At 43.8% G+C, this 21,389-nt stretch overlaps 1 protein-coding gene across 6 annotated transcripts in view; it reads right to left on the bottom strand.

Moving 5' to 3' along the window:
• CD36 (CD36 molecule (CD36 blood group)) overlaps positions 1 to 21,389 on the bottom strand; it is a 72,163-nt gene that overhangs the window by 39,277 nt on the left and 11,497 nt on the right. The window contains exons 1-2 of one of the 6 annotated variants that reach the window (XM_081879170.1): positions 18,959 to 18,979; positions 10,104 to 10,230 (exon numbers count right to left, since the gene is read on the bottom strand). The exons of 2 other annotated variants lie outside the window; for them this stretch is intronic. The gene's annotated coding sequence lies outside the window, so the exon portion shown is untranslated. Of the gene's footprint in view, positions 1 to 2,126; positions 2,292 to 4,906; positions 5,063 to 10,103; positions 10,231 to 18,958; positions 19,040 to 21,389 lie in introns of those variants that run through there. 3 more of the 6 variants (XM_081879173.1, XM_081879172.1, XM_081879169.1) reach the window with 3 other exon arrangements.

Raw genomic sequence — 21,389 nt, 5'->3', positions numbered from 1 at the left:
GTGGGGATATGGAGAAAGGAGAGGAGAGTCCCATCCCGCCCCCCCCCCCCCAGTGTTGACCTCCATGCAGTCACCCAAACATGTGAATGAAGTGTTCATCCAGTTGCACAGTGGGTGAACCCACAGTTATATGTGCACAAGGCCCCCGTTGGATCATCATGTAAAAGTTAGGTACAGCAGGTGTGATCTCAGTTCTCCTCCTTATAAGTGCACACCTAATAATAACTACTTATTTGGGTCCATGCTGTGAGATGCTTAAGCAGCAATTTGATAGATTAGGGAAAGAAGTCTCTATCCACTGTTCATTTTTTAAAAAAGGTCATCCTAACTTCAGGAGAAGGAAACACCTTTTCCATATTTGTCTACCCAACACTCTCCTGAACCTGCATGGTAATATACTGGCAAAGCACCTCTTGAAAAACATATTAGTGCTAGCAGATAATCTTCTTTTCAGCTACATAATGCAGGGCAGCCTGCTCTGAATTACTGTCAAGTTTTTGCAACAAGCTATTTAGCAAAGTCTGCCAACTACTGAAAGTTCTATCCACCACTGTAACTGTAAAAAAACAGCCAGTCGAGACTCATCCTTCAAGTTACACAATGTTGATTAATGTTTCACAATAGTTCAATGTATTCAGATAGTAACAAGGTTATTGATAACTGCAGTTGAGGGTCAATAAGAGACCATTAGTGATTGAGCTACTGACAACACAGATTACTGTTACAAGGAGATTAAAGAAACAATTCAAAAAATAGACAACCACTGGGGTAAAACTCACAAGTATGCAAACCTTGGAAGGTTTCAGAAGATCTTACAGAAAAGAAAAGAAAGTAAGGAAGCTTTCAGTACAGTCTCTGTATTTCCATACAGAATTCTTGTGACAAAGTCCAGAGAATCCTACATGATTTTCTATCTGGACAGATATTCATTTAGCTGCCACAGCGCTATGGGGTCCCTGCCAATCATTTGAGCCAGAGAGCATATTGCAGAAGGCTTGTGCAAACCTCATGTTTCACAATATTTATGCATTAGTTTTACTCAAGAAGCTGCAGTCATCTCTCCCCTCATTAGTGACATGCTGCAGACATCCTTGGTAGAATTTCAGGGACACCTTCTCTGTCCCTTGGCTCTATTTAATAGGTACACTTGGAAATTGAAGCCTTGTAGGGTCTGATTAGATGAGGACTCCTGTATGGCTAAAAGAATTGTACAGCTGGCGCCCACCCCTTTTGACAAGTGACACCTATCTATTCTTTGAGTAGATCTATAGCTTAGTGGCAGTATGCATGCTTTGCACACAGAAGGTCACAGATTAAATACCTAGCATCTCTTCCAGCCCTAGGTAGGAGACCTGCTGCCAGTCAGTGTATGAAATATAGGGTTGTGTGGACCAAAAGTCTGGCTCCTTTATGAGGCAGCTTCCTCTGTTCCTACAAACCCTGTCCTCCTTTGCACCTGAGAAACCCAAGTACATCAGGCAGCAACAAAGAGCTAAAATGATATCTGTATAGACCTTGAGTTTATTTGTTTTTCTTATAATAAGTTAAGTATAAACAAGTTAAGGTGTTGCCATTTTATATGTGAGAATTACAGCAGCACTAAATGGAGTATTTAGAAAGGTTCCAAATTCTGAACAACAACAAAAAAGTTTCCAATCCTTCCATTCAAGTTTTGGATTCAAAATCAAAGAGCTCCAGACTTCTGGGCATATCTTGCTTTAGCAAACAAATATGATCTCTCAGTTGCCAAATGGTCAGTAACAAAATGCCAGTACACCTAAGCTGCCCAATACTGAACCCAAATATCCCAGGATATTAAATACAAGTACTCAAATAAAATTGCCAAGCATTTCTTGAGTATTCAGGGAATAATCCAAACTCAGAGAAGAATTCCCTCGGCACAGAAGGTGGGGGAGTCTTTAACTGTATTTCTCAAATTGTCTAAAATCATAAAGGAACCAAGGATAAACACATAGAACAAGCCCACCGAAGCTGCTTAAATAGCCAGATGCCTTCCAAATAATGCAGAGAAACAAATTTTCCAATATATGAAATATCCTAGAAGTTGCCACAAATACTGAATATGTTTAGACAACTTCTAAACACCAGCATAAGAAACTCCTTACCTCTAGAGAGAGGAGACCCCTCCTTGTAAAGGAGTTTGAGAGAAACTTTGTCAATAGAACAAATGCATATCCTTACTAAAGACAAAAATAAAATCCATTAACTCATGGGGTAGATGGCTGATTTGACTTCTCCATTTATTGCCAGAAGATGCTCTGATCGTGCATTGCCATTTAATGGCTATTTATACCAGCGAAAAAAGCTTTACTGACAGTGTTGCTTTTTGCAAGGAGGGGGCTGAATTGGTGATCCAAGTAAGGCAAGGGCCAGGGTGAGAGAAGGGAAACTCCTAAAGCAGACCAGTTGTCCCTGTAAGAAGTGTCACACCCAAGGCTGCTTCCCTCCCACACAGTATAGTAAGATGTTCCACTTTCATGTTCCTTTCAGACAGTTTCTGGAGCTTTGTAAACATTTGTGTAAGGCCATTGTTTTGCTAGCTAAACAGAGCATCCTGCAGGCAACCACAGTGCTATCGCTACTCCTTCTTTTGTCACAGAAATGTAATCAAATTCCTCCAGAGTGAAAGAGCCAAAAAGGAAATAAGCTATTGTCTCTCTGTGTATATATCCATCTGGCTGCTCAGTTAATTTAGCTAGTCACATGCTTTTGCCCCCCACAGAAAGTTTGAACATGACAGCACAGGCTTCTGTTCTGGAGAAAATGAGATTCCCCCATTTTAAAAAGTTTTGGACAGAAAAGAATGTTTTTAAAAAGCACGGTAGCCATGGGGGGGGGGCAGAATGGTGAACGTTTCTAGGAGTTGAGGGAGAAAACCAGCTTCTTGAAGTCACCTGGGCTGGCAAATGGCCCGTGAGTTGCTGCTACGCAGTGCAACATAGTTTGTGTGCCTTGAAGGCTATCCAGTTTGTGCAAAATGCATCCTAGTGGGCACAACTGTTCAAACTCAGACATACTATTGGCATTGAACAAACTGCACCTGCTGCCAAATTATTTCAAAGCCCAAGTCAAGGTGCTGATGTGGATATATAAAACCTGCAACATCTTGGGACCTAAATATCTGAAGGAGCACTTCCTTTCATATCGACTTGCCCATGAGTTAAGATCCCTCTGGATACACAAACTTTGGGATGCGAACGCCACAAACCCAGAAGTATTTTTCCGAGGTTTCGCAGGCGCGCATGTGCAGAAGGGCTTTACGCTCCACACGCATGTGCAGAAGCGGTCCTCTAGTTGCGAATTCCTTGGGATGAGGCCAGACCTCTGGAACAGATCCCATTTGTAACTGGAGGTATTCACAAGGATTTTAAAAGATCTATCACCAAATGTTGCAGAATTATGGAGAATTGGATTTAAGATTGGAAAAGTGAGAAACCCAAATTGACAGATTTGGCTACCCTAACATGGACAGGCTTCCTTTCTGGTGGCTCCCTGTCTTTGGATCCTCCACCCACCTGCAAGGAGTGTTGTGTGCAGATTATGCTGCCCTTTCGCAGGTGCAGCTACTTTCCCTGTGGCTTCAGGAGGGGTTGAGGTTTTGTCTTAGAGAAAGCACTTCTGCTTATGCAAGGCAGGAAAGGGCACTTTCTTTATGCTGACCTCTCTCCTACTTAACCTCTTTGATTCCAAGGAAATGGAAACTATTTGGAAAGAATAGGTTGTGGCACAAAGTTGGGTGCGTGTGACAATATCAGCACATCAGGTGTCTTAACTTGGGCAGTAACGAAAACCATCATTGGATAGAAACACACTGGGGGGGAAGAGAAACACCTGCAAGAATAAGAAGTGTTGACGCTGGAAGAACCCTTTGAGCAGATGTAGCCATTGTGGCGGCCCACCAGAAGTTGCTGGACTCTAAGTCCCATTGGCCACAACCAGCATGTTCAAAGATTATGGGTCTGGTAGTCCACAGCAACTGGAAAGCACAATGTTGAAAACCCGTAAGAGTCCACAAGAGGATAGGGCCATACATACAAAGTCATTTCTCTCCAGTCAGATTCTACTTGACTTTGCATAGTTCCGTTATTTTAAAAAAATCCCACTGCAATATGCCTAAAATATTTCCAGGTCATTGTTTTCCTGCAGTGACCCTCCCATATGCAAAAGAAATATTGAATACAAGGGATTGACTCTGCCCTCCCTAGTTTTACGCTTTCCTGTGAGTGAAAACGCTTTTTAAGATGGTAATCTAGCTGCATCGTTCAAATTACATGTTTTAAATTTACTATGTAGTTATAAGGAAGAAAGGCTGGAAAGAGAATAAAACTAGAAACAAGGGGAAAACTTTGCATTGCTCAATCATAGATTTCAAAATGGTACTAACTTTGTAGCAGGCATGTTTAGAATTGCAGCACCACAGATTCACAAAGATAGAAAAGACTGCCACTTGTTCATACACTCATTAGCTTTAGAAATTAATTAGATGAAGTCATTTAGCTCAATCGGATTAGAAACAAATTAAAACTTAGAATTTGAATGCATCTATTGGCACTTGTTGACCTCTTAGAGTAATTAAAAAAACATTAATGCATACATGATTACCTTCAGGCCCAAATCCAAACAATATTTTGACATAAAAAATACACCTATTCCCAAGTATCAAGAGGAGCACATAAAGTTATATGTACGTTTACGTGCACACAAGTTAACATTTTCTCTTAGGAGTCCTCACATGTGAAGTTTCCTTTCATTAGAAATTTAGCTTTCTAGATGAGTTTTGACACCTATCTCCCAGTCCACATAGCCCCTTGGCATCTAAGACCACTACAAAGCTTATCCATTAGTTGAGGGCCTGCACCATCTTTGCCTGAAGATGCCAACAAACCTGGATGAAGAATGGATGAACTTCTCTCTCTCAATAGCCCTGCCAAAAGGAGTTGTAGAGTTGCAGAAAAGCTTGCCGAGCCCTTATTCACAGAGAAATTAGGTTGCTGTAGCAACCCTATAGCAACCTAGGGCACGACAAGACTGCCCAGTTCTCCAAGAGTCCGTTGATCTTTCATCAGCCTCAGTAGGGACAAAAAAAGGCAAGTTGCAGAGACTTAAATGCCTGAGTGGCTGAACAGTCTCCAGAGATCAAGACTTACTGCCAGAAGTCAGGACAGTAAACCCTTTCCCCTACTTTTCACAACAAGCACCGGCCACAGCAGGGGTGGTGGTGGAATAAGACAAACTCACACTGCATCCAGTTCTCTTCTTCCAGTACAGTGGCCTTTAACCAAAAGGCAAGGTATCAAGTATATATTGGATTGGACAATCCAGGAGAACAGGTTTGAATGAAGAAATTTCACTAATCACACTCAACAATTATGTGGCACTTTTGGTCTACAAAACTCTTCACAGATATTAACCTTAATACTTCACTAATCCTCTCCAATATACATGGGAGGTAAACAAAGAGGGAAGGTACAATATTTATTTCCACACTCAGTATACGAAAGCCTGCTCAGGTTACTACTTGAGAGAGGGGGGAAGACTGAGAGCACAAGACACACGGGAAAGCAAGGTTGCTGTACTGAAAAGTTGGCTTGGTAATAGTCTGAAGCTTAAGAACTTTACACAAAATTAACACGGCTGCCATCCCTCCAGTTCCCTGGTGGTCCATTACCAACCGAGTCAAGGCTTTCCCCCACCCAGTCAGTCTTCCTTAGTGTTAGCATACAATTGCTACTTCAATCCAGAGAACTGTGATCTCTCCTGCACCTCCCAAGAGATTTAGGCAGTCTGATAACTCTAGGGTCCCTTGAAATCACTTGGAGATATGGCTGAAGGGCACAGCTTCATGGGACAGTAAGTTTCAGAAGGCAGCACTAGGAAGCTATTTTGACACCCTATTGGAGTTGTCTTTGGTCCTCCTCAGGGTACCATTTTGTCTACTATGAAGCCTCTAGGCCAGCTTGAGGGCCACCTTCCTAAGTCTAGATGCCAGTGAAGAGCAGAAGCAAATGTGGACAGAGAAACAAATGTGAATTTTAGGCTACTTTCTAGCCTAAACACATACTCCTCTCTATCCAGAACAGCAAGACTTATCAGAATTCAAGGACACATCACAGCCATACAAAAGCACAAGTTGTAAAGCCGGACCAGCAAAGGTTGTGGTTGTGGCTGTGGGATTGCTCAGAGCCAAACTGCAGCCCTATCTTTCAGTTCCCAAGCCTGATATTCCCCACCCATGAGATTCCTCTAGGTCACATAGTTTGAAATATCCAGCCAACAGTATGCTGATTATTTCCAATGCCATTTCCCTTTTCATTGGATCTGGATGGAGCAGTGAAGTCTCCGAACATGTGCCAGAATCACTCATGCTCCAAACAACTGAGGTAAACTGAGGTTATCACACCTTGATAACACACGGATTAGATGACTGCAATGCACTCTTTGTGGGACGGCCCTTTGGAAGAAAGTTCCAAAGCTTCAATTAACATACCTTTTCTCTCCAGCAACTGCGTTGGCTTCCAGTATGTCTCATACAGAGGACTCACCTAGACTTACTTCTGTGTTGCAATTCTAGGCACAGGTCCAGACTTTAAAGCTCCATGTCTGAGTGGAGTGGGGCTTTTTACCCCCTCCCAGTGCTCTCCCCAGGAAAACCTGTGTTTTACCACTGTATCACAGACCTGTACCTGGAAAGCGTAGTACAAAAGGAAGTCTGGATGACCCCTGAGTCAGTTCACTGGGTCCATCTAGCATGCCATTGTCTATACCAGGCATCCCCAACTTGTGGCCCTCCAGATGTTTTGGCCTACAACTCCCATGATCCCTAGCTAACAGGTCAGGGATGATGGGAATTGTAGTCCAAAACATCTGGAGGGCTGAAGGTTGGGGATGCCTGGTCTATACTGACCAGCAGTGGTTTTCCAGGTTTTCAGACAAGGTTCTCTTCCAGCCCCACCTGGGGGTTGAACTTGGGACTTTCTGCAGGAACATGTGCAGAGAAGGGCAACCAAGATGATGGGATCTGGAAATCAAGTCTTATAAGAAGCATCTGAACGAGCTGGATATGTTCAGCCTGGACAAGATTAGACAGACAATAGCCAAGGGCTGTCACATGGAAGACAGAACAAGCTGGTTTTCTCCTACTCTAGAAGATAGGACTCAAACCAATAGCTTCAAGTTACAAGAAAAGAGATTCCAACTAAATATACAGAAAATATTTCTGACAGTAGGAGCTGTTTGACAGTGGAACCATCTCCCTCAGGGGGTGGTAGACTCTCCTTCCTTGGAGGTTTTAAGCAGAGGTTGGGTGGCCATTAGTTGAGGATGCTGTAGCTGAGATTCCTGCATTGCAGGGGGTTGGACTAGATGACCCTTGGAGTTCCTTCCTATTCCATGATTCTTGCCTTTTTAGTCTCTTTTTTGTGGGGGGGGGGAGAAGATCCTGCTTATTGTTTCACCTTGTTGTTTATTGTAAACCACTTCGTAAATTAAAATTTTGAAATTCAGTTTAAAAACAACTAGACAAATTGAGTACCACCACATTTTGTAGCTCTATAACGCTGCTGGAAAACATTTGTCTTCCTTTTCAAAATGGACATATTCCAGAAATATCAAGGAAAACAAAAGGATAAGATACAAGGCAGGCATATTTTAAAAAAGACCTCTATCCACCTGAGATGCCTAATATGGCAAATGGTTGGTACAGCATTTATTCCTTTAGGCACTTTGTTCATTTGTCACAAAGCCACTTCCGGCCTGCCCAGGAGGTGGGGTTGCGGGCTTCACCTCCACCCCCACATGAGCAGGGGCTGGTTTCAGCCCCCGCGAGAGCAGGGGAATCCTGGCCATGTCTCCCCCCCCCCCAGCCAGCCAATTGGCTGGCTGGGGGGCGTGGCCTTCCCTATTTAGGGCCGGCACAGAGGGTGCTCGCCCTCTTATATACCTTGGATCTCTCGGAGGGGAATGCGCTGGGCCAAAATGTTGCCCGCTATTAGGGCCAGAGCGGCAGTGGAGCCCCCCCCCCCGATGCTTTAGTTATCCAATTAGGCGAAAATGAGTTAGCTTACAGAAAGGCAGTCGACTTGATGTGGCATATCTTTAGTGACTTTGAGGAACTTAAGGCCTCTTACCCAAACGTCACCATTATTTGGGCCTCGTTGATGAAAAGGCGGGTTTGGAGAGATTGCAGATGCCCGATAGCCATAGATAGGGCTAGGAAAGCCTTGGATCGGGTGGTGGTGCGTAGAGTGGCAGCCCTGGGTGGGAGGGTCATTGACCACCTGGGCATACGTTTCAACTGTGAGGCCCTCTACTGGCTTGATGGTGTGCATCTTTCGGATGCGGGAAATGATATTTGGCTGATGGCGTGCATCTCTCAGATGCTGGAAATATTTGGCTGATGGATATAGCAAAGGGGATAAGGGATTGGTTTCAGACATGAGAGTATTGGCGGCGAGCGATTGCTCGTGTGGTGGTTAGGCATTGGTAAGAAGGGGTTAAGAGGATGTGGGGGGGGAACGCCATCACCTCCCCCCAGTGAACAAAACAACAGTGCAGAACTTCTTCCATGTGGGCCTAATTAGTCTGCCATTGAGTTGGTGAGAGTTTTGGGAAAGCCCCATCCCCCTGTCATACATAAGATGCAAAGACATTACTTATTAAAAAGGGGGTTGCAAGTACTACCAATCAGCTAATCTGCACCACGGTGTAGAGTACCCTGTGTAGCTCTTTGGGAGCACAGACAAATCAGGAGATGGTCAGGGCTTGCAGAGAGCCCTGCACAGTGCTTTGAAGCCCCAATGATCAATAGATTGTTGGGCCTTCAAAGTGCCACACGCCATGCATAGTTTAATTTTGAATCGCCCTTGTAAAATTCAGTCAGCATCAGATTGACAGGTGGGGCTGCCAATCTTTGCCCATGGGCAACAGGAGAGATAAGGATCTTGCCCACAGGCCAGATATAATATTCCACCTTGCCAAGCAAAGCACATGTTACATGTGAGCAAATGGTTGAGCAACCATGGAAATCATTCAAGAACCATTTCCTACAAACCCACAGCCAAGCTAGACTGGGCACATTCAAAACAAAATTTGCAGCCACTTACCCTTTAAACAGTTCCACTAAAGCTTCATTAATTATTATTTTTTCTAAATATGGGGATGGAAGGAAATTGGTACTTTAAAAACAAGAAGGAGCTTCCACAATTTCAGCAAAGGCAATAATAGGTCAGGAGTGCTCACAATGGTAAAATTAGCAATTTTTCATTGTCAAAGATATTACAAAGTTGTAGAAAAGTCTGTTTTAAGTGTCAAAACAGTATGCCGGGTCCATGAGCAGTGAGCATAGGTTCTTCTGGTCCAGCTGTTCCTTCCCAGATGTTCACTTAACCAGAGAACCTTTTTGATGTTTCTCTCTCTTTTCCATTTCCATTCATTACAGTATGTTGTATCTAACCCAAGTCACCTTGTTTGCGCAAGGACAGTCACTTGTACAACAGAATGTCCCTTCTCTTCCCCATGTTCTCCCTATACATCCTCAGATCTGTTCCAGATAATTGAGGGAAGGGACATTCCATGGTGTAAATGCCTTGCACAAACAGGGGAACTTCATTGGATAGAACCAATGCTTATATGTCACCCAAAGGTTCTCCAGGCAGGATCTGAAACCACTGAAAAAAGAGAGCAGAAAACCATATGCAGCAAATAAAAGCAGGAACACCAAAATATCATACACCTTAAGAATTCCATGAACACCCAAAAGATCTTCAAATATTACTATAAAATGTTTCAAGAGAGAAAAGATTAGAAGACTAGAAAAGGTCTTCACCATAAGTGCTAGTCTTGGAAGTTAATTGCACAGCCATGTCCTACCACTGCAAAGAGCCTCTTCTCTAACTGCCACCAGCCACCAGCCACGTGTCCTTTGGCGAGAGCATCCAGAGAGGCCACACAGGTGTGCGTGGGAGGAGGTGATCCTTTAGGCAACTGGGTCCCAAGCCAACTCTCTGTTTACAGAGAGAACATTACCACTGTCTCAAGTAAACACTCTCCCTTCCCCTCCTTACAGTGTCCTCTTAAGAACCCACCAGCAAGATTGTCTCCAGTCCTCTTCCTTTTCTCCACTAACTTCACACCGGAGGAGAACTGTGGAGCTGCTGCTTCCTTCAAGGAGGCTGATTCAGTTTTGCCGGGAGACTCTGGTCCACAACAGCACTGAGAGACAAGGAAAGAGGAGGCACACCTGCTCAGACCAGATGAGCAGGCTAAAGCAGCACACTTGCTAGCCACTCACCTACCTGCTTGAACAGCTGCCAAAGGAAGAGATTTCTGCCTAGAGTGATAAGATCTGATGGGAGCAAAGGATGCATCATAAGAGGAAATGGAAGGAAGGAAGGCACAGCAACACAGAGAAATGTCTTGACAGAGACACTGTACGATCCTCTCTCAGCCTGGCTGGCACACAATCTGCTCTCTTCTGCCCTTTTTTAAGCATTCAGTTAAAATGCAACTGAAGATGAGACTGTTTGGGAAAAGGGGGTGTCGTTATTCAACTTCACTTTTTGAAATTATATGGGGGGGGGGGGAATGAGATGAAAGCATAATGAACTGACTGCTCCAGACCTTAAGGTCTTGTAGCCTGCTTGCGGTGTGACAAGCAACCGCTCCCTGTAATTACATCCCTGTTCCCAAACAGACACACCCTCTCAGGAAGCAGTGGTTACAGCCACACTTTTGCAAGGGCATCGGAGTGGGGAGAAGCAAGCATGCCAGCAAAGCTGGCTCAGGCTGTGACAGCAAGAGAGACTTTTAAAGAAAGCAAAGTCACAAGATCCCTTGGTTCTAGAGGGAGTTTCCTCTTTTTTTAAAAAAAGGAAAAGGGACATAAAGCTTTTCTCTCTAGTTATGGTTTTGTGTATGATACACCATCACTCCACTCAATAAGGTTATTTCATACATGGTATCACAGCTGCCTAAATCTGCACAGTTGCCCTTCTGAAATTCTGTTTCCAATTTTAAACACACCACAGTTTTGCTTCCGTAAATAAGGGTGCCAAACTGGAAACAGCTGGGGTAGCTTGAAAGACAACAACACCCTAGCTCAAGAGACCTCTTAGGAACCCAAAGAACATGGATTTACAGTGGTGCAGCCAGCTCAGGGACTTGTCAGGCCATCATGTCTAAAGCCATAACAAACATGCTCAACAATTACTCAGATCATGAGAACACAAGAGTTCTGCTTGGTCAGAGAAAAGGCAGTTCAGCACCCTGTTTCCTACATTGGACAAAGAACAGCTAAACCCAGGATACCAAATAAACACCATTATATTTCTATCATGGTTGCATACACAATGTCTGAAAGTCAGTGTTGCAAAGTTAATACGACTGCTTGGCAATATTGTCATTTTTTAACATTAACGCTATGCTATGCTATGCTGCATTTAGCAGACTGACACCTTTTCCCCTACAAACTTGCCTAAATCTGGAGAACAGAATTTAAACTTGGGGGAAAATGAGAAACTGGGAAACATCAAAATTGACACATTTTCCCATCCCTAGTGATTACCCAGTATGGACACACAAATTGTGTGACTCACCAATCTGAAGGCAGCCCACCAGTCATGTGCTTTATGACCAGCCAGGGCTTGTAAGCTGTATCTCACATTGTGATTATATCACAAACAACTGGCAGGTCATTAAATGTTGATGCTTCACAAGGTCCAGATGGGTGCATAATGAAGACTCCACAGACTGTAGGGCTATGGGGTTTGAGGGCTATCGACCAGGAAATGGCAACTACTAAAAAAAAATCCACTTCCATAGGAGCCAACTCCTAGGGGCTGAGGTCCCTTCACCCGCCAATAAAATATTTGAGAGGGCAGCCCCAAGTTGATGGGCACTGCCATCCAAATGGCATGCATGCGTCATTACTTGTGATGGATTATGTTGCTCCCCCCAAAATATTTTATTCAAGTTGGCACCCCTGTCCACTTCTGTAGTTCAGGGGAGAGGAACAATTTCCTAGCCCTGTGGTATCTCTGCTGTGTTGTCTGTTTTTATATTGTTCTAATCACCCACCTCTTTTTTTTTTCTATTTAAAGGAAGTTGACTCTTTCTGCAAACATCAGAGAAGCAATGAATTGTCAGAAAACTGTGAGAAGACCTGTTACTGCATTCCCTTTGAGATATGAAGCAAACAGGACAATGAATTCATTTCAAACAGGATGAAGGGAGCATATGAAGGTCAGCACTAGTTTCCAGAAACAGCTGGCAACCAAGAAAGGGGTCTACTTGCAGTCACACCTCTAGAGTGCTCACCCCAAGAAAGCTGACCTAACCTTATCACCTTTAAAAACCTTGTGTCTCGTGATTTTATACAATTGCTATGCTTTTACAATTTACTTCTGCTTTGTTTTTATGCTATTTTAACATATGTTACTTCAACTGCCTGGATTTATTAGCTACTTTAAAAGCATCTCTGCTGAAAGGCAGGATAAAACTTCCTTGCTTAAAATGGAATGAACTTCATTCCGTGGTATAGGGGTGACCAACCTGTGGGCTGTATCTGACCCCCTAAAAAAATGGGCAAAGGCCATCAAGGCTCCCCCAAGCTTGTCACTTAAAAATAGTCTTATTCTGAAAAAGATGAATATTTCTGGAGATCCCTCATGGTGATACCAAAAGTGTTTTGCAGGGCCCCCAAATTGTCTCACAAAACAAAACAATGAGCAATAAAATGGCTTAAAATACTGTTGAAAAGCTGATAAGATCTTCTGGAAGGCAGCTTTGAGAACAGCAGTTCTTACCATGCCTGTTTCTATTCTCTGGCCACACGAACGTATCATGGGGTATATGGGGTGTTAGGGAAAGAGTAGTACCTCTGGCAGGGGACACGTTCCCCACCCCGGATTCAGCTCTCACCTGTGGTTCTGAGAAGCTGTCAGCAGGCCACACCCCAGAAAGTGGCTTCTACTGGCCAGCTAAAACCAGGGGAGGGTAGCTGATGGGTCTAAAACCCGGGGTGACTTCCCCCTGCATGCAAATAAAGGCTCTGGTGGATTGAGCAGAGGAGACCAATAGTGGGTCCAACAGTCAAGAAGGTGGTTTCTCAATGTGCAGTAGAAGAAACTGAGGGGCAGATGGGGCTTGTCCACCTGAGAAGGCAGCCCAGGGACATCCTCAGGAGAAGAAAGGACTCAGGAGTAAACCCTACACAAATCCAAAGTGGAGTGCCTAAGATGGTTGAGTGGTGCCTTGCACGCTTCCTTCTGGCAACTCCTGCAGCCAAGCTGGTGCCAAACATTTTGCTCTGCTTTCCTTTGGACGACATCAGTGAGGCTGAGGGGGGTGGGTTATTGTGTGGGCAGCCCAGGACCTCCATGCACACTGCCCAGCCTTGCGCCCCAAGGAGGTCACTTTGGTGCTGCTATCACTCCATTCACCTCAAGACAGACAAATGCCAACAACTTATGATGTTGCAGCCCTTAGTCCCCCAAACATACTAGCTACCTGTGCTTTGATAAAATAATAAAACAATGGTCATCAGTACAGAAATTTGATCACTTCATCTTGTGATTTTATCTTGTATTTTTATGCTGTGAACCGCCCTGAGATTTATGGGTGAAGGGCGGTGTACAAATTTAATAAATAAGTATAAATCAATAAAAATTTAAAGGCATCTACCTAATTTGCACTTTTCAAAACAAGATGCAAACCGAAAGGAAGCCTTTTAAAATTCACACAGCTCTGAATTTTGCAATGCAGCTCTTCAGCCAAACAATGCATAAAAAATGTGCATACTGAGGTAATAATAATAATAATAAATTTCATTTATATCCCACCCTCCCCAGCCGAAGCCGGGCTCAGGGCGGCTAACAACAATCAAAATAATCCAATGATTCTAAAAACATTTCATTATAAAAATTAATTCAAATCAAATTGATGGCAACCATTAAGCAAAATTCTGTGCAGATTGCCAGAGGAGGGGGGTCAGGCTGCGCCCTGACCAAAGGCCTGGTGGAACAGCTCTGTCTTGCAGGCCCTGCGGAAAGATGTCAAGTCCCGCAGGGCCCTAGTCTCTTGTGACAGAGCGTTCCACCAGATCAGAGCCACAGCCAAAAAAGCCCTGGCTCTAGTTGAGGCCAGCCTAACTTCTCTGTGGCCTGAGACCTTCGAGATGTTTTTGTTTGAAGACTGTAAGTTCCTCTGTGGGACATACCAGGAGAGGCGGTCCCGTAGGTACAAGGGTCCTAGGCCGTATAGGGTTTTAAAGGTTAAAACCAGCACCTTAAACCTGATCCTGTACTCCACTGGGAGCCAGTGCAGCTGGTATAGCACCGGGTGAATGTCATCTCACAGCGAGGACCCCGTAAGGAGTCTCGCCGTGGCATTCTGCACCCTCTGGAGTTTCTGGGTCAGTCTCAAGGGCAGCCCCACATAGAGCGAGTTACAATAATCAAGTCTGGAGGTGACCGTCGCGTGGATCACAGTGGCTAGGTCAGGGCGAGAGAGGTAAGGAGCCAACTGCTTAGCTTGGCGGAGATGAAAAAATGCCACCTTTGTTATAGCTGCAATCTGCGCCTCCATGGAAAGGGAGGTGTCGAAGATTACACCCAAACTCTTGACGGATGGTTCTGGCACTAATTGCGCCCCCACAAGAGATGGGAGTTGCCCCCCCCAATCCCATATCGTCCCGACCCAGCCAAAGGACCTCTGTCTTTGAAGGATTTAACTTCAACCTGCTCCCACGTAACCATCCAGCCACAGCTTCCAAGCATCTGATCAGTGTGTCTGGGGCTGAGTCAGGATGGCCATCCATCAACAGATAGAGTTGGGTGTCATCAGCATACTGGTGGCAGCCCAGCCCAAAACTCCAGACAACCTGGGCGAGGGGGCGCATAAAGATGTTGAAAAGCATCGGGGAGAGTATTGCACCCTGAGGAACTCCACACACCAAGGAGTGGCGCGATGACAATTCCCCCCCAAGCGCCACCCTCTGTCCCCAACCAGAGAGAAACGAGTGCAGCCATTGAAGGACTGTGCCCTGGATCCCCACGTCGGCAAGGCGGTGGTCCAGGAGTTCATGATTGACCATGTCGAAGGCTGCTGACAGGTCTAGAAGAGTCAGCAGCCCCAACCCGCCTTGATCCAGCTGCCTGCGGAGATCATCTGTTAGGGCGACCAGGGCTGTCTCGGTCCCATGGCCAGTGCGGAATCCGGACTGGAATGGATCCAGAGCCGATGTTTCATCCAGAAACCCACCAAGCTGTTCAGCAACCGCTCTCTCAATCACCTTATCCAGGAACAGAAGATTTGAAATCGGGCGGTAATTGGGTAGATCTAAGGGTCTAATGATGTTTTCTTTAAGAGCGGGCGCACCACTGCCTCCTTCAGTTCCCCTGGGAATGTCCCGGTGCCAAGGGACAAATTGTTGATATCCCCTGGGGGGCCCACACCTTGTCTGGACACACTCTAATCAGCCAAGACGGGCACGGGTCAAGAGGACAGGTGGTGGGCTTTCCAGCTCAGAGGAGTCTGTCTACATCGGCTGGGGATATCCGGTCAAAGTGGTCCAATACTGGACCCGAGGTACAGTGTGCATAGCCATGTACATATTAGTGAAAACATACATGCAACACTGCACAAAATTGGGGAGCATAGCTTTGCAAAAATTGTATGCATTAGGCATACAAATATTAGGAGAAACTCACACTGAAATAATGAAATTTCATGAACACTTTTTAAAAAATCAATTTGCAAGCTGATGCAGAAATGTGGAAAACTGAAGACTAGAAAAATGAGAAACTGACCTATTTGCCCATTCCCAGTCAAGAGCAGGCAGGGTAGGCTTCTAGCCCTCCCATATCAAGTGCTAATAGAGCCAGGATTTTTTAAAAATAAAAATAATCCGTTCTATGGGAAAACGTTCTGAATATGCAAGACACGTTTCTACATGCAACCTATTCCTGTTGAATCCAAGTTGCCACAGAATAGCCCAAAGTGAAAACAAACAAGGCCATTCCCACAAAGTTCCCACCAGCAGATATGGGATTTTAGGCAACGTTCAGACCACATTCCCTTAATAGTCTGGAGAACCTGTATTTCTTACAGACACTGCTTTGACACACTTGAGTGGCTACTAGGGATGGTGGATAAATTCAATTCGGGTTTTATTTAAAGGCAAACCTACCTAATGTGCACATTCCAAAACAATAGGCAACTGAATCCCTTTAAATTTACCCTTCTCCAAGGCAGTTCTCCAGACATGCACACAAAAATACATCATGTTTTGCAAAAATACGAAGATTAGAGCAAAGTTGCATACAGGAGGAAAACTGCTCTAAAATACCAGTGAATCTTCCAGAGAACTTTTAAAAAATAAACTGATGTGGAAATGTAAAAAAGCTGTATTTGAGACTGGAAAGGTAAGAAAGCAAAAGAAAGCAAACTAATAGATTTGCCCATTCCTGCTGGATACAGGAGCAAGTTAAACAGGGCAAGTACTATGTCTTCAGCAAGAAGGAACAGCTGTTTACCTGTGATGGCTAAAGGAGGAACTTTTTTACCCAAGCTGATTTCTTTAACATAGACCATAATGACAGATATGTTATCAACCACAGCTATTCAACGCACGTGTTTTTATTGGGGGTATTGAACAGCCTTTGAACTTTGGCTGGAGCCATGTGCCATTGCATGGCAAGAATTGGTACCTGAAGGAGCTTTTCTACCCATCCAGATTTCATTCTGTATTCTGTCCATTAGACCATATAAAGTTATATTACTTTAAATTGTGAATTGCTTTCAGCACAGACATGCAGCATGCATGAAACAGGCAAAGAAAGAAAAACTGCTTTGACTAGGTCTCTAAGAGCAGAGGCCCATCTAGTCCAGCATTCTGTTCTAACAGAGGCCAGCAGAAGCCAACGGGAAGCTCAACAGTCCTTCTCCTACTTGTGGACCACAGCAACGGGTATTCAGAGACACAGGACCTCTGACAGTGAAGGGAGGACATAGCCAATGTGACTAGCCTTATCCCTCATGAATGAACTTAACATTTTCCTTCCCAGAAAATGCTTCCACAGCTAAAACAATTTGTAGTAACCTAAAGAGATCATAAGGAGAAACCCATTCAGCAGTCCCTCGGTTGACAGTATGCCCAGGCTGCAAGGCCCTTTTCACTTTGTCAGAGTTTGGAGCTCATGGGGGAAGCAGAAGCACTGTGGATATTTTCTTGAAGTGGCAATGAACGATCGGAGGACAGGCCAATATTTCTCAAGAGATCATTGAGACATGTTGACTTGGCTCTTCTTAATCATCAAATTCCAAGCATGTGACAGAAAGCAACACAGAGGCATTATTGCTTGTTGTTAAAAGCTCAAAAGAGAAGGGAACAGATTCAATGAGGTCTGCAGAAAATCAAACCGCATTCTTTATCAGGCGCCTGAAGACTAATAAGAAAAACATTCAGATAAGTGCTGGGGCGATAAGGCCTCTTAACAACATTCATCCTTCAGAAATCATGGAGCAATAGGTCCAAGTATCCAAGTAAAGTTACTGGTAATGAACGCATAGTTAATCTACAAATTTTCATGCACTTGCACCATCCTCAAGATAAAATCTCTGCTCTTCCTGGTCACCTGGAGGAAATTCTTACCACTGCAGGTGACTAGGTTAACTGCCTATTATTTTATGGGTTAAAGTAATGCCAATCTAAATATGCTAATTTTCCTTGCAATCCAGCCACTACACAATTAGCTGAAGTGATTTGGGTACAATATTTGCTGCCCTCACTGCAAGATTTCCCATCTTTTGGATTGTTTCATACATCACATGGACACGGCAAAACCTTTGTTAGCCAACAAGCCCCTGCTTGTCGGAAACTCCCCGTTTCCTGCCTCATGCACCCATGTAGTGCACGTACATACAGAAGAGGCTTTTTTGTGTGCTTGCAACATTGTTTTACCGCCCACATTTTACAGGCACCCTTAAGGAAACAAACCTAGGCTGTAAAACAGCCCTCAAATATGGAGAAGAGCACACTTACCATTATACAAGTGTCAAAACATGTATGATGTGCATCGATAATTTCTGAAGAAAACAAGATGGAAAGAGTGAGATGGATCTTATTTCTATTTTGACACATGAGCAAGTGGGGAAAGCCAGAAGCATTTTCTTACCCCTTTCATGTCCTCTGGCATGGTCATAAGTTCAGAAATTTGCAAAATGAAAACCGGATGGAGAGGAAAGGGTAGAAGCAGAAAGCCAATGCTTCCTGAACTAGAAAATGTGCTAAGTGGGACAATAACATTGAGGAACACGTTGTCCCCACTCCTAACATTTTTGGTCTAGCAAAATTTGATCTCATGAAATAATGCTCTATCAGACGAAGCGAGAAGGCAATTCTATCAGGGGGGAAATACAGCCCAGAAACTATTTAGTCTTTCGTTAAACAGCTAAACCAAAAACCAAAAGAAAACCACCAAATGCCAAAGCTCTAGTAAGCAGCAGCTAATGAAACAGAGCACTTATTCCCTAAATGTTTACTTAATAAACAGGGCTGGAAAAAGCTTCTGGATCTAGTGTGCAGAAAGAAGATGCACACAATATATCACCAGGGAAACCCAGCCAGATGGGCGGGATATAAATATTATTATTATTATTATTATTATTATTATTATTATTATTATTATTATTTGTTCAAAACATCAAACCGTCTTAGACAAGTGGACAGGGTCACCACACCTCACCTCTCTTCTGCAGATGCTTAGTACACAAATGCAGAGCTCAGGAAATCATATCACCTCCAGCAGATCTTACATATTTCTCCCAGAAATAGTCAGGCACCCTCCAGCCCAAGGGAATACTTCACTCAGCAATAAAGTTCAAAGCCTTCATTGCTCACACAATATATGTGAATATCTACTACAAAACAAGAATGTCTCACCAACTCTCCAGCCCTCGCTGAGAGATCGATCAAATCTCCAAACAGGTTAATGGTCTGGTCAAAACATGTGAAGAGGGTCTTAGGTCCCCTCTTCCTTGGTCCTTTCTCTTTTTTTTTTTTTTTTAAAATATTTATTAAAGTTTCAAAAAAGTTACAAGAGTAAAAAAAAGAGAAGAAAAAGAAACAAAAAATACAAAATAAAAAAAAGTAAAAACAATTAAAAACAAATCAACCTTTCCATATCTTGACTTTCATTTACTTGTTTCCCTGACCTCCTCACACCTCCCTTTTTTGTATTCTAGTTCAGTTAGTTATTTCAGCAAATCCTTTCCATTTTTGCTTTTATCTTAATAATTTATCTTAATATATTATAACTTTACATTCTCACCTGTTAATAATCCATCTTTAAATACTCCTTTATAACATTTACTGCCAAAACCACACAACTTCATTCCAGCATCCTTCTAACATTCCTTAACTTTACAATATTTCTGTAGATAGTCTTTAAATTTCTTCCAATCTTCTACCGTTGCTTGGTCCTTTCTCTTTCCCCCCTCATGCACCACATTGGTGATATAACCCCTTCAGGTCTATTTGTTGACCAATGAAATTGCTAGCAATGTGACACATGACATGCAGTTCTGGTTCAGACAGATAATGCCAGGCATATCAGCTAACAGAAATCATCCTTGCTCATCTGGAAGTTCCTTCACTCTTAGGTAATAATCAGGTTCAGCAGAAGTCCTCTATATCAGAAAGTTTCAGGCAGTTAAGCAAACATTTATATAAGTTTGGCAGAACCTGTTACCTAACTAAAGTATTTATGTATTTATGGACCCAAATGAAGAAAACATGATAGGTATGCATCCATCACAAACTAAAAGTGACAGCTGACCCCCTTTCACCATAAGTTGTGCACCATTTTAGGATTCCTCTCCCCTCTTATGAAACCCCCAAAAAGATTCCCTTGAATGGTATGGCTTTGGAGGGGTTTTGCCCCCAACGTGGTTTTGGAGGTGGGCTTGTACCCTCCATACAACTGTCGTCTCAACCCTGCTCAATAGGTATAGGCTTTGAGACCCCAGATTATTTGCATTTCTAATTGAAACTAACCATTGCATTTCAGCCCCATTTAATAACTTATGTTAAATCCCAATGTGGATTTATTCTATAAGCATCTATTCAATTAGTCTCATTTAATAAGCATGTGAGTAGATGGAGGAGAAGCTATGACTCCCTATAAGTGTAGGAAACATTCCACGTAAATGGAAACCTATGACATGCACTAGCGCGCGCGCACAAACACACACACACACTCCTTTGTTGTCATGGAGAGGCTGGATGAAGTGATGAGAGGCACCAGCTGGGGAATCCCAAAGGGAATGCCCAGGGGGGAAAGGCTCAGAGCCAAGGGATTGGTGGTGGGATGACAATGAATGGTCAGAGGGAGAAGAGGGAGCAGACTAGGATGAGGCGGTGTCAGAAGCTGAAGAGGTAACAGGGTTTAGTGAACAGGAAGACACTGTGGAAGAGAGCAGTCCAGAATCAGAAGCAGAAGAGGAAGCTGGAGAGGAGGGGGCAAAGAAGCAAAGATGAGGCAGGCTGCTGAAGAAGCCAGGGGGTCTCCTCCTGCTGCTGTGATAAGCTCCCCTCCCCACTAGTCTCCTAGAACAGTGTTTCCCAACCTTTGGTCTCCAGCTGTTTTTGGACTACAACTCCCATCATCCCTAGCTAGCAAGACCAGTGGTCAGGGATGATGGGAATTGTAGTCCAAAAACAGCTGGAGACCAAAGGTTGGGAAACACTGTCCTAGAACACACAGAAAAATGATGGCGGTGGAGCAAAGAGTCAAGCAAAGGAGCTTCAGGCTGCTGGGGAAGGAACCAGAGAAGGAGCCTTAGGGAGCACTGGGAAGGTAGGAACCTTCTGTCCTTGCAGCTGCCTCATTGGGAAGAGGTGCTGGGATCACTAGGCTGCGCTGTTTTGGTTAACTTCATTGACACTGTGTTTTTCTTTGCTTAATCTACCATTGACTCCAGCTCCTGACATTTGCAAATCTTTAAACTCCTAAAGCAAGAGCACAAATGTTTAAAGAAATATATTAGACACATACACAAGTTTAGGAACAAAAAAATAACCTGTTTACTAGGCCTATGGAACAGAAAATACTAGAGCTGTGTCCCTTTCCCTGATCCAATGAGAGACGCAGATCACCACAACCTAACCTGGGGAACACCTGAGCTGAATTTTATTGGGGGCAGAGCTAATTAGGGTTATTAAAACCCTGCACCTCCTCCTGACATCCTGACCATGGAGAGCAGGAGAGTGCTGTTTTGCAAACTGTGAGGTTAATTGAAGTCACTTCTCCTTACAGCGGTTTCACTTCCCGTTTTCTTTCTCCAGCTTGAGATCCTCTTTAGAAATGAAAGTT

The sequence above is a fragment of the Podarcis erhardii genome, assembly GCF_964252035.2.
Source record: "Podarcis erhardii genome assembly, chromosome: 10".
NCBI lineage: Eukaryota > Metazoa > Chordata > Lepidosauria > Squamata > Lacertidae > Podarcis > Podarcis erhardii.
This window is presented reverse-complemented; position numbering and strand designations above follow the sequence as displayed.